Raw genomic sequence first — 15,747 nt, 5'->3', positions numbered from 1 at the left:
ATCCCATAAGTTGTCTAGTGAATAAATTCCCATGTCTAATAGAGTTGCCCAGAGTTTGTCCCTTGGAACCAGATCGAAAGATGACTTAAGGTGTACAAATATAAGGTAGAGGCTGCCACCCTCTATACTAACAGTTTTCCAATAAATCATCTGTAGCCTTAGGATCTGGTCAGTTGTGGATATCCTTGCTCGAAAACCGGCTTGGAGGGGGGTAAGGATGTTGTGTTCCTCCATCCAGTTTTGGAGACGCCCCAGGAGGACACGTGCAAAAAAAATGTTGGCTTACATCTATCAAACTAATCGGACGATAGTTGACAGGTAAAAGCGGGGAGGCTTTTTTATAGATTGGTATTATTTCGTCCCCTGCCTAGGTGGTGGGAATCACCATACCTTGGAGAATTGCATTGAACAGGGAAGATAGGTAAGGGGCCAGAAAGTCGGCTCAGAGCGGAAGGGATCACCAGGGATCTTATCCAGCCCTGCAGCTTTTGCTGGTTTAATCATACCCAGGGCCTCAGAAATTTCTCTCAGCGAGATCGGTGGAGTTTCTATAAATATCGTACGGGGGGACGGTAGGGGTCTGTGCACTTGTCCTTCCCCATCATTAACCCTTGTGCAGAGTGACTTATAATAGGCCTTCCACACTTCTTCACTGATATTGGGTTCTATGGCTGATTTGCCCTCCTGAGACCCTGAGTTGATGATATTCCAGAAGGTCCCCATGTCATGATTTGATAAGGCACTTCTGTGCTCATCCCACTTCTGCGATTCCCAACTTTTTTTGGCCTTGGCAATGGCATTCTTGTATTTCGCCCTCGCATCTTTGATCGCTGGCCTGGCATTGCTTTTAATGGCGGTGACAAGGCAAATTTTTAGCCTCGCGACAATTTGAATTAAACCATGGGTATTGGGATTTTTTGGTCGCCCTAGACTTTTTATTTTGGTAGAAAAAAGCGGCCATAGAAGTAAACAGCTCTTGGTGATTTTTGGAAATTGTTAAATTATAAATAGAAGTCCCCTTTGTCTCTGCGGCTTGGTGTGCAGCCGTAAGATATGGGAGGATTTGTTGGTAGTTGACTGCTTGCGCCACACTACCTAGAGGGTGAGCAGGGGTTATTTGAAAGGGTGATCCCCTTACTCGGACTTAGAAGTAAGAGTCCCTGCTTGTCACAAGTGCATACCTGTGCCAACCAGAGATTCTCAATTCTAACACTGATTTTACATTGTAAGCACTCTCTGACCTCACGCTCAATTTCTAAATCCATCCCAGGCCACCAGAAACTAGCTCTCAACCTTTCTTTGGTTTTTACAATCCCCAAATGGCCCTGATGAGCCTCCTCAATTAATTTCTTCCTAAGGGACAAAAGAGAAATCAACTTTGTACCTCTTAACAAAATTCCATTGTCCACAGATAATTCATCTGAAATCATTCGCCTAGTTTTTGATAATGAACTATCATGCATACTATTAGATTGTAGCATGCTCATCACCTTCATTAACTCACAATCCTTTTGTACTTCTTCTTTACATTCCTTTTCATCAATTATACCAGAAGTTATTTCACAAACACCTACTTCATTTTCTAAATTATCTTTCCAATTCTGATCTTCTTCTACATCACAAACCAAATGAGACAAACAATCTGCCGTTACTAGAAAAAAGCGGCCATAGAAGTAAACAGCTCTTGGTGATTTTTGGAAATTGTTAAATTATAAATAGAAGTCCCCTTTGTCTCTGCGGCTTGGTGTGCAGCCGTAAGATATGGGAGGATTTGTTGGTAGAGCATGGCCAGTTTTTCTACTGACTGGGAGAATTCGCCCCAGTGAACTCTCCTCCCTCCATTGGACTGGATCAGGCCTATGTCAGGAGCTGGCAATTTAACAGATGAATTCTTAGCAAAAGGTGTAGTTATTGCTAGAATGAGGGCATTATGGTCGCTTTCATAGCGAGGACTAATTAAAAAATTTAACACTTTGTGCCATGATTTCACATCTACCATAATTTAGTCAATAATGTAAGTGTGCCCATGTCTGTTAAAGGTATGATTCCCAGGTGAGTCGGATATAGTGCGTCCATTACAATCTCTCAGTGAAAAGTTTAATGTGAGGATGCATATCTGTAGCGCTAATGGGTTCCATGCCCTTATAGGAGGGATATTAGGCTCTGGGATGGACCATTAGCGATCCTCCTCACTGGGAGTGCTGGGGACCAAGCCATTCAAGGGTTCAAATTGGCAATTTAAGTCGCCGCCAATGATTACCCCAAAATTTGCGGGGATAGTTGTAAGACAGAAAGTTGATTGGTCGAGTGTGGAGGACTCTTTCCCTCTAGGTACTGGGCAGGAATATACATTGATTAAGACTATGTTTAATTCCGTATGCGAGGTAAGGAGTACACAAAGGATGTCACGTGAAAAACTCTCTATCTATTTTGCCTCACTGCCCAGGTGTACTGCAACCCAGTATACAGGCCTCCAGAAGGTCTGCCCTTCCCCATATGAGTAGCTGGAATGCTAAATGATGCGTAGCCCATTCTATGTATTTCATCTTTGACCCATGTTTTTGGGAACATGCAGACTTCATGCTGCTCTATGAAGCAACCCCAATCCGGACTATCCAGTTTAGAGGGTAGTCCAGCTATGTTCCAATAGAGGATTTGCAAACTAGCAGGGCCCATTTGGTTTATTGAGCAGGGGGGGTTGTGACTTCATCCTCTTGACTGCCCAAGGGGAGTTGGCGGTACTCCATTCGCAGTACTGTGCTGGTTCCAATAACTGGATCGTAAGCACCTTTTGGGGTATGTGGGGTATTTGCTACATCCCTCTGGGCTGTAATCGAGGTCTGTGTGAAGGGTTGGTAAATTAATGATAGCTATCTCCTGTGAGCTCCTAATTAGCCAAAACTTTCCTTCCTCACTTTCCAGTACCAACCCCAGGCTCTGCTTTGGAGATCTCTTCCTCTGTACCCTAGTCCTTCGCGATGTCCCCACCTCTCTGAGTTGATTGGATACTTCTAGTGGGGGCTCCTCGCTCGTGAGTCAATCTAATGATTCCAGAGGGTTGAATCTATTTTCTACCGGAATGTTAAAAAATAGGGGGAAAGGTTGGCCCTGTCCTATTGGAGAGAAATAATTTTTGCTGTGGCCAATCTCCCCTCCAATGACCCTGTCTGCTTCTTGCCAGTGGGATAAGGGCAGGGGGATAAAAGTAGCCTAATGGTAAAGAGCTAATACCTCCCCTGTCCCTCTGGTGGAAACGATCCAAAAGGGATTCCACTAGCGCTGTGTTTTTAAAGTTTATCACAACGCAATCACCAGGAATGTCTTTGGGTCTCTGGCCTACCCAGCCCACCCTACGAACCATGATGATTTCATATATGTCTCTATAGGAGAGTTGTTTATGGCTGGCTAGCCATTGTGAGCATTTGTACTTTAAATCAGAATATGACTCTCTATCCCCCTTTTTCAACTCCGGGACACCTGCTAGTATAACTACATAGGGGGTTGACTCCGGGGGAAGGTTTATAGATGGAAGAGTTAACCCTGGGACTTGCCTTCCTCGTGTGAAATGTTTTTATTCCCTGGCCTCTCGCTACGAGCACTGCTTACTTGAGGTCTAGCTTAGGTTTGGTCATTTTTTCTTCCTGCCTGTGCCCCCAGTTTGGTCACCTAGTGATTTATACTACATCCTTTTCCTAGACCCTCAGCATTGTTTAAACAGTTTTCCCCACCCGCCTGGTTAGAATGGATTGTTAAATTGGGGGTTGGTGTTCAGTCAGTCGCTCGGGATTCAGGATTTATACCTAGGGAGGCCTGATTTGTGTTTGCAGAGTTAGCCGGTTCCTATACCCTCAGGGCTGCGTCAGTCTTGTCCACCCATAGCGCGACTAGGTTGGCAAGCTTATCCACCCTTTCCCACAGATTTTTTAGTTCCTCCTTCACAATGGTCCTTACTTGAACCTGTAAGTCCACCATCACATCCATAACCCAGGCTGGCTGCTCCAGGCCTCTTTGTAATGGAGTTTCCAAACCAGCCTCCCTTGAGTCACCAGGAGTTGTGTGGTCCATAGGTAGTTTTTTCCGCTTTGGCCCAATGGAGCAGCATTTTTGTTTTTCTTGACTTTCGGGTGAGCACCCTCTCGATGAAGCACATCCGCATTGCCCGCCGCATGAGTCCTGGGGGGGAGGTTGGAAGTTCCAGGGGGATGGATACTGAGGAACCTGATACATCATGCAAGCTAGTAGGTTGGGCAAGATCAGGGGTCAAAGACAAACGTCTTTCAGTTAGTTCAATCTCAGTAGCAACTACTCCAATTGCTCTCTGTAGCATTCTGTCTATGGAAGTTGGTTGGAGTGAAGAGGACTGTTGTGGGTGTACTATGTTTGATTTCCCCACACCAATCTGCCTACCCATGTTTATAGTCAAATTAGACTAATAGCCAGACAGATAAATCCTGGAACAGGGATCACTGACCTTGCAAGCTGTTTCAACTGGAATCAGGATCCAAAATGCTGCGAAGGTCCCTGAAAAAATTACCAAGACTGGTGGCCCAGCCCAGCCTCTTCCAGCCTCTGACGGGCGCAGACGGGCCCGCCCTTGGCCTGGCACGCCCACACGCATCCCGCGCCACGGTATCCCTGCATGGCTTTTCTAGCGCCTCCTGGCGTGTCTTTTGCTCCCTCGTGGCGTCCCGCCACTTAGCACGCTGGGAGGTGTAGTTTCCTGCCTCCCAGCGTCGATGGTTGCAATGAAGGGCTGCGTCTGTGGGGCTGCAGGGACGGCGGTGACAGGCGCGCTGGCTCTCTACTCTCCCCAGGTGAGTGCCTCAGCCTGTATGGACTCCTGCGCCGCGGGAGCCCTGCATGGCTTTTCCAGTGCCTCCTGGCGCGTCCTTTGCTCCCTCACAGCGTCCCGCCACTTAGCACGCTGGGATGTATAGTTTCCTGCCTCCCAGCGTCCATGGTTGCAATGAAGGGCTGCATCTGTGGGGCTGCGGGGATGGCAGTGACAGGCGCGCTGGCTCTCTACTCTCCCCAGGTGAGTGCCTCAGCCTGTATGGACTCCCGTGCCGCGGGAGCCTTGCGTGGCTTTTCTAGCGCCTCCTGGCACGTCCTTTGTTCCCTCGCGGACCCCAAAATCATTATTGCTGGTCTCAACCCCTTGAATTTGAACTTGAGGTACTGCATCAGGATTAAGAGTAACCCCTAATAAACGTTGATGAGGCCACCCAAATAATCCATGTCGTGTTTTGCCTGGTTGTTTGCCTGCCTCTGCTGAGCCTCACCTCGGGTCCCCTAGCGTGGTGCTGTGGTTGCTGTACTCGGTGTTCCCACCCTCCCGCCGCCGCGATTGCCATCGCGTGGACGCAGTGAGGAGGGAGGAGAAAACTACAGTTCCAGGTTCCCCGGCCCCCAACATCCCGGAAGCAGCGTCAACATCGCCCGCGCCCGGAGGTGCTTTAAATTTGGACTTACTCCCCGCGTCACGGGCTCGCGCGCGGGCTCCGCCGGGCGAAGCCTGGGCAAAGGGCGGGCCGTCTGTGGCCGTCCGGGGCTGGAAGAGGCTGGGCTGGGCCCCCCCTCTAAACTTTGGCACTAGCTCATCTGCCCCAAATAAGGTACTTTTATTGATGTATGCCGATAATTGCCTATTGTTGTGGACTTGGATTGTGGTTGTGTTTACTGGACATTATCTGGACATTGTCTGTGATAGCCGCCCTACTCATTTTTGCTTGTCTGTGGCTGGGACCCCCTCTTGATATTTGCTCATTTCTTGTTCCTATTATATATTATCCATCGCAACCTGCTGCCCTACTTTCTGTCAGGGGGTTGGTTTGAATCCACTAAAGGCCTGGTCCTGTACTAGCGATGTCAACTCGTTCAGGTAAAAGTCTGAGGGGGAGTGAGAGGGGTATGGCTGGTACTATGGACCAGTTCATTACCCGTGTGGCCAACGTTATCGATAAAGAAATCACCATGGCCGAGCGGCGGCTATCTCGTAGCCCATTTGGTGATAGACGATCTTCGATGGGCCTGATAGCCTTGATACCCTCCCCGGAGCGAGCATTGGACCCGCTCCTCTCTGTCTCCTCCCCCTTGGATCACCCTCGTGTGGCGGCCTTGAGAGCCAACATAGAAGGGCTGGAAAATTTGACGGCTACGACACTCAGTGCCCAAAATCATGTGGCCCCTGTCCCGGCAGTAACCAAGCCAGCCATTCCTATTTTGTATCCGGCTGACCCGATTACCCACCCAATGTCGCCCTCCCCGGCGGCTTTTGTGGTGCAGGCGGAAATCCGTCCAGCCTCCCCAAAGAGGAGAAGATCTGCCACTATACGGAAAAGCAGACTGTCCAAAAATTGTAGAAACCAGAGGCGGGCGGGTGTCAAGAGGGGTGATTTTAATAATGCAGTAGGGGGGGACCTTAGCCTACTACAGGAAGAGAATGATGAGGGCACTACTGAGGGGCTTGTGACCTCTGTACCCAATAATCAGACTGTTGATAGCGTAGCGACTCTTTCCTCAGATTTTCACCTAATTACAAAAATGGAGGAACTAATGAAATCTCTACTCCTTCCAGTATTAGACAAAATTAGAGGGCTATCCGAGCGAGTGGACAAAATGGAGCAGACAACCCTAGATAATTTTTTTTCATTAAAATAATTCATAAAGTTGCAGCTAAGAACGAGGGACGATGGTCTAGGGGGTGGACTCGTTAGCAAGGTAACGTCCACTGTTCAGCATAGTTCAGCCACCATAGTTGATAACTCACCAGTTGCATTGGAAGCGACTAATCGGAACCTGTACCCTACCGTGTTGGTGGCAGGTACTACAAGTAACCCCGATCACCCTTTTCCTAAGCCTACAGAGAAACCTAAGTCCCCCAAGGCCACCATCAATATTCCAGGCAAAAAGAAGGCATGCCCCCCCGCCCCGGTCTTTACAGGTGAGGAAAATTCTACTACTATAGCCATCTCTCCAGTAGCCCATAGTGTACTTGAGTTCCCAACTTCTAAACCAGCTGAAACTGCAAAGGCCCACGTGTTGCAGTCAGATGAGGGCCCTCTCTGTGGGAGGGAACATAATATAAATCTCCCCCCTGATTGTCAGTCCTATGTAGTTGTGTTGACTGGGGCACCTGTGCTTAGCCCAGGTAAGCGTGAGCCTTATATTGAATTGTTTAACAAGACTTTATTTTGCCCGAGTTCTGGGAGGGCCGGATTATTCACGTACGTAGAGTCTGATGGATTGGCACCAGGAAAAAATCTATAAATGGGGATTGTATCATAGTGAACTTTGAAGATCCAAGGATCGTTAGCTATATCTGCAGAGGACCTACGAAGGATCATAGTTTAATAGATAGCAGGGGTTCAATTGGCATTTGCGACCTCAGTTATTTTAACCCCCAAATTCCCCCCGTAAGGCAAGCCGGAATCTATATGTGGGAGGGTTGGGACAGCAGACAAACTCGCGGTTGTATCTCTAAATTTAGTCTATTTAACAATATCCCGAGTCAGCCGCAGGGTCGATTTTGGCAAGGTTGTTGACAGGAAATTCGCCCTGTACGGAAGTCATATATTGAAGTCTCCGGGGAGTTACAAACTGATAGTTTACCCCTTGGAGAGCAGCAGGTGAGCTCTTCCACCACTACCCTCTCCTCTTTATTCACTCCTAGGGGACGCTTAAAGGTGTTGCCCCAGCCCAGTAGGGACTTGCCTGTTGGAGGCTTTCAAATCCCTCATGCTGCGGTAACACCCGTCGTCGAAATGGACATTGCCATTGATAACACCCCCACTAAAAGGGCACCAACATTGGGGCAGGGAGGGGTTCCCAGCATGCCTCTGAAGGTAGATAGCTGGAATATAGCCGGTCTAGCTCGGAATATAAGTATCCCTGATTGGAACACATTTATCGAATCCTTTGGGATTTGCTTGTTCCAGGAAACTTGGTGCCTGGAACCACAGCATAAGCTGGGTTATACCACCTACTTCGTACCAGCTGTTCGACCGAACGGAGGTAAGGGGCGTCCCTCCGGAGGTTTGTTAATTTGGGTAAGCATCTCCCTGCGGTACTCCATCAAATGTATAGCCACTAATTCACCGGACCTCCAGAGATTATCAATGAGAGGCCCGTGTGGAGGAGGAGTGCTCGAAATATTTAATATATATGTTAGAGGTACTAGGGGTGGCCTATCCACTCTCTCCCCAACCGGCATTGACGAGGAACTCAAGAGTTGTGGTCCAGATTCCCTCGTCTTATTAGCTGGCGACTTCAACTGCACATTTGAACCGCTTGCTGCGGACGATGTGCTGGGCACCAGCGACGACGATGCAAGGAGAGGTATCCCGCCGTTGTCAATTGCTCCAATTAGGAGATGGACCCAAAATGCAATTGACCTTAATGCCCTCTGGCTGGAGCATGGTCTTAGAGCAACCAACGGCAGATCCAAATCAGATCAAATGGGGGCACATACGTTCAACAGAATAGGCCATTCCTCTAGGATTGACTACATTATGTTGAACTTTTGTTTGTGGTCTTTCCTGGTGGACATGGAGGTCCGGCCATCCATTGACAGAGACCATAACCCTTTATCTCTGTCTTTGTCCCCTCTGTGGAAGGGTAGCTCCCTTCCCCCAATCCCACATGTGTTGAAATCAACACACAAAGTGTGTCCCTCCAATTGTGGCAGGCGCCTGAAATGGAAGAATATCATCGGCAATGAGAGTAAGATGCTGGAGGTACAATCTATTATGGCTAATATCATACCTCGCATCGATTCCCCATCTTTCAGTGCGCAGGAGGTATCCGTAGTTTTTGCACAAACTACGAAGGCTTTAGGCGAGTTATTCGTTACCCACAACGTGGGAAAGGGGGACAATAAGAGAAGCGGCAGGAAGGGTTCTGCTGGGTGGTTCTCATCTGCATGCCGAGCGGCTAAATGGGAACTACTAAAGGCAGTAAAATCTAAGAATAGAGTCCTGGTTTGCGCTGCACGGGGTAATTATAGGAGGGCCTTAACAAAGGCAAAAGCAGAATGGGATGATCAGTTCTAGTGTGACCTGAAGGCCGCTAGTCTTAGGAAGGATGCAAAGGGTTTTTGGGACCTATTAAGAACTAGGGAGAAACCTGTGGACACAATGATTACATGCAACGTACCTGAGTGTGCGTGGGTTGACCACTTCTCCCAACTTTATTCAATGGTCCCGGATGAGGGGGAAAGTTTGATAGTACGACACCCTTATGCATCTTCCCAGTCCAAGGACGAGCTTCTGTTCACATCTAAGGAAGTGGTGGGGGCGATTAATAGCCTTGTGCCCAACAAAGCAGCAGGTCCGGACGGCATACCAGGAGATTTGCTACGCATTAACCCGGAAGAATGGGGAAAACTTATCTCCGCCCTATTGAATTCCAGTCTTGAAGGGGCAACTTTCCCGACCTCATGGAAGGGGGCTGAGGTCGTCCCAATCTTCAAGAAAGGTTGTCGGAATGACCCAGCCAATTATCGCCCAATAAGCCTCTTAGACACCTCACAAAAGGTGGCTGGAAAAGTGGTCTTGGCCAGGATATTGCAGTGGGTAGAGGAAAAGGGCATTCTTTCAGACTTTCAGGCTGGCTTTAGATCAGGCACGGGGACTATAGAGCAATCCTTTCGACTCATGATGTTATATTGGAAAGTGGTTGTACTGGGCAAAGGCAGTCTGTACCTTGCTTTTATAGACTTGCGGACTGCCTTTGACCTAGTTCCCCGCAGCCAATTATGGAGTGTCCTTGACGAACAGGGTATTCCACCCTACTTGCTAAGCATGTTGATAAAACTCCATGCTGATAATTTTGTACAGATCAGGTGGGGTAATCAAGGGCAAAAAACAGCACGTATACCTGTAAATAGAGGGGTGCGCCAGGGTTGTGTCCTTGCCCCCACTCTGTTTTCATTGTATGTCAATGGAGTGGTGGAGCACCTGCTACAACATCCTGCAGATGCACCATCCCTGGCTGGCAGAAGAATACCTACCCTTCTATTTGCAGATGATACCCTCCTGATCTCTAAAACTCCGGCAGGTCTGCAGAGCCTATTAGTTAGCTTTAAGTCTTTTTGTGATGCAAGAGGGTTAGTCATTAACACAGCGAAGACCAAGTATTTGGTCCTTAACCCTCTGAAAAATTTGGCCAAACCACCGACTCTAGATTCCGTTGCCCTTGAGAGGGTCTCAGAGTTCGACTACCTTGGCATTCGTCTCTGTGACTCCATGAGCTGGAAATGCCACCACCAAAAGATGTTGCTGACCCATAAGAGGGTGGTGGGTGCCCTTCTTAAGAAACATCGCGCCTCATCCCTTAAACCCATTGCTCCTGTTCTAGACATCTACAGGGCAAGGGGTGTTAGCGCTGCCCTCTATGGGGCTGAACTTTGGGGGGTTTATAGGGCGGACCATCTATCCCGCTCCAAAAGCAAATTTCACAAAGATTTATTGGGTCTCCCCTATAGCACCCCAACCCTCCCACTGCTTTTAGATATGGGCACTCGGCCAATTAGCGACCAGGCTAAGCTCCGCCCTCTTCTCCTATGGGCAAGAATTTGGAGAACACCAGAATTATCCAGCTATGCGCACGGCCTAACCGATGTGTTGGGGTCACCAGGCTGGTCCAAGATCCACTGTTTGAGGGAAGTCAAGCATCTTCTCGTCAGCCTTGGTCTCGGCGAGGCCTGGAATAATAGATCTGCACCTCCTAAGTCCGAGCTAAAAAAGATATATTGGAGCTGGGTAGCCGATACCAGAAGTTGTAACGCCAACTTGTGTAGGTCCACTATGGATTTTCTTTTGACTAAGGAAGTGCACTTCTGTGAACCATACCTGGATGTCATCTCAAACCGTAAGGATAGGGCACTATATTTCCAATTTAGAATAGGCTTACTTCCTGTTGGAGAATTGACATCTAGGTGGAAGGCACCGACCCAGACAATTTCTTCTTGCCCATTTTGTGAAAAGAAGTCTGAGTCTGTTCCCCATTTTCTGTTCGAATGCCCGGCCTATGCAGCTCCTCGGAGTAGATGGTTAAAGCCACTCTGCAGAGAACTTGGAACTAGACACTATTTGGTGGCCCTACGAATATTGAAAAACGACCCACGGCCCCTCTTTGCTTGTGGCTTAGCTAAATTCCTAGGATGGGCTTGGCGTATCAGATCAACTAGGCTTTTGTTTCTTGTTTAATCTGTTTTTTTAACAAAATATACAATGGTTTTTAGTTAATTTATTGGTACCAGCAGTAGCATGAAATGTTTGTCTATCTCTTTATGTACTGGTTCCTTTTTACAATTTTATTGCTCATTATTGTATTTTTGCTTTTTAAGATATATTTATATCGAAATAAAGCCTTTGACTGACAAAAATCCATCACCCTTTTTTGACACATAGAATTTTCCCAAAATCAACTTGTTTTCCATTTCAATGGTTGCATCAAAATAGCCCAACATGTTTATGGGTTGACCACCATAACCTCCTGGATTTACATCCATTTTATGCAAGCGATTTATTTCCTGAAGCCACTTGCAAAAAATATCCTTATCAATACTGGTGAGATTTTGGTATTGTCGATTATTCATTTTTCTTGTGTTAATATATCGGTGGCAACTGTATTGAAGACACTAGATGGTCACTCAATAATATGTAAGAGCTTTATAGGATTCACGATAAGGCACTCCAGCGGGCACAATGGAGGTATACAAAGTTTGATGCAAGCCATGCTTTTAACATATTGATGCTATACTTTGTAATAACATTACTGAAATGATGTGATGTACTGTATGACCTTGCCACTAATGCAATGATGTATCATGATAATTTTATGTTAAAAAATGTAATAAAATCTGTTATAAAAAAAATTTAAAAATCAATAATCGTGAGATGAGAGCATGAATCAAATTTCATTTCAAGATCAATACCATCCACTCTTACCTTACCCACAGGATGATCATTACACTTAGCTTCATTAACTTGACATATAACTTCTTTTACACTTTTGTTCTGAAACCTTTTCTGCTTAGATTTGCAAAACCTTAAAAAATTACCTTTTTTACCACAAGCATGACAAACCACATTCAAAGCGGGACAATTCTTATAATTGGCTTTATGACCAACTCTCCCACAATGAATACATTCAAATGAATTACTTGGGATCTCATCTTTTGGTACTTCTTTTGTGGTTGTGGGTGTTTTTTCATTTTTTACTAAACCAACTTCTTTTTGTACTTCTTCTACAGATGAATGTATTTTGCTTTTTTCACTCTTCAATTCAGTAACACATTTCAAAATGTGTTCAGCTCTTTTCGCTATAGAAATAACATCTTCTGATGGAGGTTCATCTTTAAGCCACAATTCCTCTTGAATTTTATCCTCCCTACACTTTAAAACGAATTGATCTCTTGTTCGTTCTTCATTCAACGCCCCAAACTTACAGCTTGAAGCTAATTTTCTCAAACTAGTTAAATAATCTTCTACCGTCTCCTCTTTTCCTTGCTCACTTACCCCAAAATGGTATCTCTCCATAATGGTACTCGTTCTTGGTAAATAATGCTTATCTAATTGTAAAATACATATTTCATATTCATTTAAACCTCCTTGTTCCTCTGCTGATAACTTTGGTAGATTTTCTAACACCTCCTGTCCCTCTCCACCTAAACAAAGTAATAGTAGTGAATGCTTCCTTTCAGCACTCAAGTTGGTCCCACAAACTCTTGCATAGTGCCCAAATATTTTTTTCCACTTGTTCCATTTAACCACTGGTTCACCTGGACTGGTTAAAAAAAAGAAGGTGCTGGTACATTCTGAATGACCTTTTTTCTTTTTATGAAATTTCTTAAAACATTGAAAATTAAAATAATAAAAATAAAACAAGCACATTTTTTAAATATAATATGCAAGTTTTTAATTTATCAAGGTTATGATAAATGTATCTATTATATATTCTGTTTTTAACCACTTGAATAATTTTATATTTTACCTATACTTTTAACATGACACTACCACCAATATAAAGCGCACGTCATATTAAGCAAAAAATAAGACATCTTTATATTTTGTTCAACCTTTTTTCATATGCATTAAATTATGCTAATTAAACACAGAAAAATGTTGGTGTGCGCATCACCGAGATGAGTTCCTTTCTTTTCTAAGATGCGCTCTAGTCTAGTTGTAAACATAAAGATTTTACACTTGAAAATAAAAAATAAACACTTCCTGGTGTGCGTGTCACCGTAGTTACAGCTCTTCAACACGCTGGTCTCTGATTGGATCCTTAAAGAACGTAAGACTGACACGCTGCAACCAGTTCAGTCACGAAAGACAGCTGCAATCAAAACCATCGGAGCAAAACGAGCGTGAATGCCATTGGTAAACTCAGAAGCCTTTATGGTTATTCACACACGACTGTGCCACTTGTTTTCAAACATTTACACGTTACGTATCGTTTAATGAATCTTCACGCCTTTCGTGCTGATATCGTGTAATGGATCTTTACGCCATTCACGCGCTGAACCTTATTCGTGCCGATCGCGCGCTGAGCTACACAGCTTTACTGACTTTAAATATGCACTCGAGCCTTGAATAAACTGCTCTCTGTCCACGTGCCGACCGCACGCCGAAGATCACCCACATTAATAGGTTTAAATTTTCACTGAAACTTCAATCTTTTAAATTGAATAACCAATCTGCTCACAAACAGTTAAATGCCGGTGCGTGCTACGCCTTAACACAGCGCTGCCTTTAAATCATGCGCCTGAGATCTTTACTTGTTGCTCCAAATGTATAATTAACTGCGCATAAAATGAACATTCAGTACCTTTACAGGTCTGATCTACCAGTACATTTCAGAAGAGCTCAAACAAAAGCTCGGTTCTGAAAATACCTCCTCTCACCATCCACCATGCAGAGCAGCTTCCTTTTGAATAATTCTTTTTTTGATGTTGCGGTGTCGTAAAATTATCTTCTCCAGACGTCCCTCGCTCTCGCCAGTATAAAGTTTTGATACAACACACAGGACACGCATATAGTAGGTTAAAGTTGGAGGTTTAATCATTAACACCTCATCCATCTGCAGCCGGTGAGCAACTGACAGATAAGGAATGCAATTAACATATTCTAAGTTCTACATTCCTTTAGAACCCTGAGCAATGAATACCAAGATGGAGAACACCACACCTGGTCAAAGCAAGCAGGACTGTCAGCAGCCCTTCTGACCCGAGTCCACCCCAAACTTTCAAGACAATTCTTCTAACAACCTCTGCTGCCAATCCAGTAAGAAGAATCATCAACGATTCCTTAACTGCGGGAATATTTCCAAAAGCACTCAAAAAGTCATACATACGTTCTTTACTGAAGAAAACAAACTTGAACCCGCTGAACCCTGACAACTACAGACCCATTACAAATGGTCTATTCCTGGGCAAACTGATAGAAAGAGCAGCGTTCGCCAAGATGTCACAATTAATTGAAGACAATACCATACGTTCAGACTTCCAAACGGGATTCCGTCCGGGAAGAGGCACAGAATCTGCCCTCATTGCCATCTGGTACTCCTCTTGGACCTCTCAGCTGCCTTTGACACGGTTTACCATGACACTCTGGTACAAAGACTCTACGAAGCTGATGGAGCAGGGTTTTATAATGCATACTAACAGTGTGCAGTGGAAAATGAACATGTAAATCACATGAACACGCTGGAAAACGCTTTGAACATGCATGCACTAATGTGAACTAATGCATGAAAGAACTAGGCTGCATTTAACATTGTGTTTCGAGAGAAACAAACTTTAATGCATGTCTAGGCCGCATTTCGCATCTTGCTTTAAAATAATAATAAATAATAATAACTAATGCCGCTTTTGCTTCAAGCTTATGCTAGGAAATTATTAACAGGGGATAGTGCAAAGGTGGGTGGTAAACAGTGAAAAGTGCATTTCCATGTAATTAATGAATGTATATGTTTCATTCGTCATAGTGAGCCGAATGAGCCTGTATTTTCTTAAATTGACCGGATAGATGAGGTGCTGGAAAGAATGACTTGATAAACCAGACAGAAGTGCTGAGCGCTGCAAACCTAGAGTAAAAATCCAAGGTCGTTCAGCTCGGAGGTTATTGTTCACCTGCTAATGATGAGACTGGCCATGGGACTCAAGACTTCTTCCACGGACGTGGCTGAGAAATTTATGTGAAAATAGTGAAATGTTTCAAATAATGAAATTAATGAACGAGTCAAACATTATGTCATAAGAAAGGATGTAGAACAATGGGCATGCAAAATTTTGAATGGGATTCTGGTGGTGTGATGAACCACCTCCCAAACCTTCCAATAAGAGAATCTGCTTCATGAATTGTTTCAATTAATGTGGGTTAGACATGTAGGTTTCAGGGTATAACTGGGGTGCCTTTGGGGATGTGGTTTAGAGAACGTGCATCGTAGGTTGGATGGAGAGGAGAGAGGGGTGATTTCATCGCTGTCCATCGGTTTGCAGAGAGGCCTAGCTGTGCCTGTCCCTGTCCCGTTCCTGATTCTTGAAATCTTTGTCCCCTGACTCTATTTCAGGAGACCCCCACTACTCCCTTGGCCAGGGGGGTGGTATTTCACTGATCTCTTGGGTTTGTATTATCATTCTGACTCGTATTTTGCAAAAATGATTTGCAAATGTATTTTTGTCTCTGAAACGTATGTCTCTTCATCTATCCACTCCGTCATATATCGTTTCACATTATTTTG

The sequence above is a fragment of the Triturus cristatus genome, chromosome 1_2 (assembly GCF_964204655.1).
Source record: "Triturus cristatus chromosome 1_2, aTriCri1.1, whole genome shotgun sequence".
Taxonomy (NCBI): domain Eukaryota; kingdom Metazoa; phylum Chordata; class Amphibia; order Caudata; family Salamandridae; genus Triturus; species Triturus cristatus.
The sequence above is the reverse complement of the archived record's forward strand: the minus strand, read 5'-3'. Positions refer to the sequence as shown.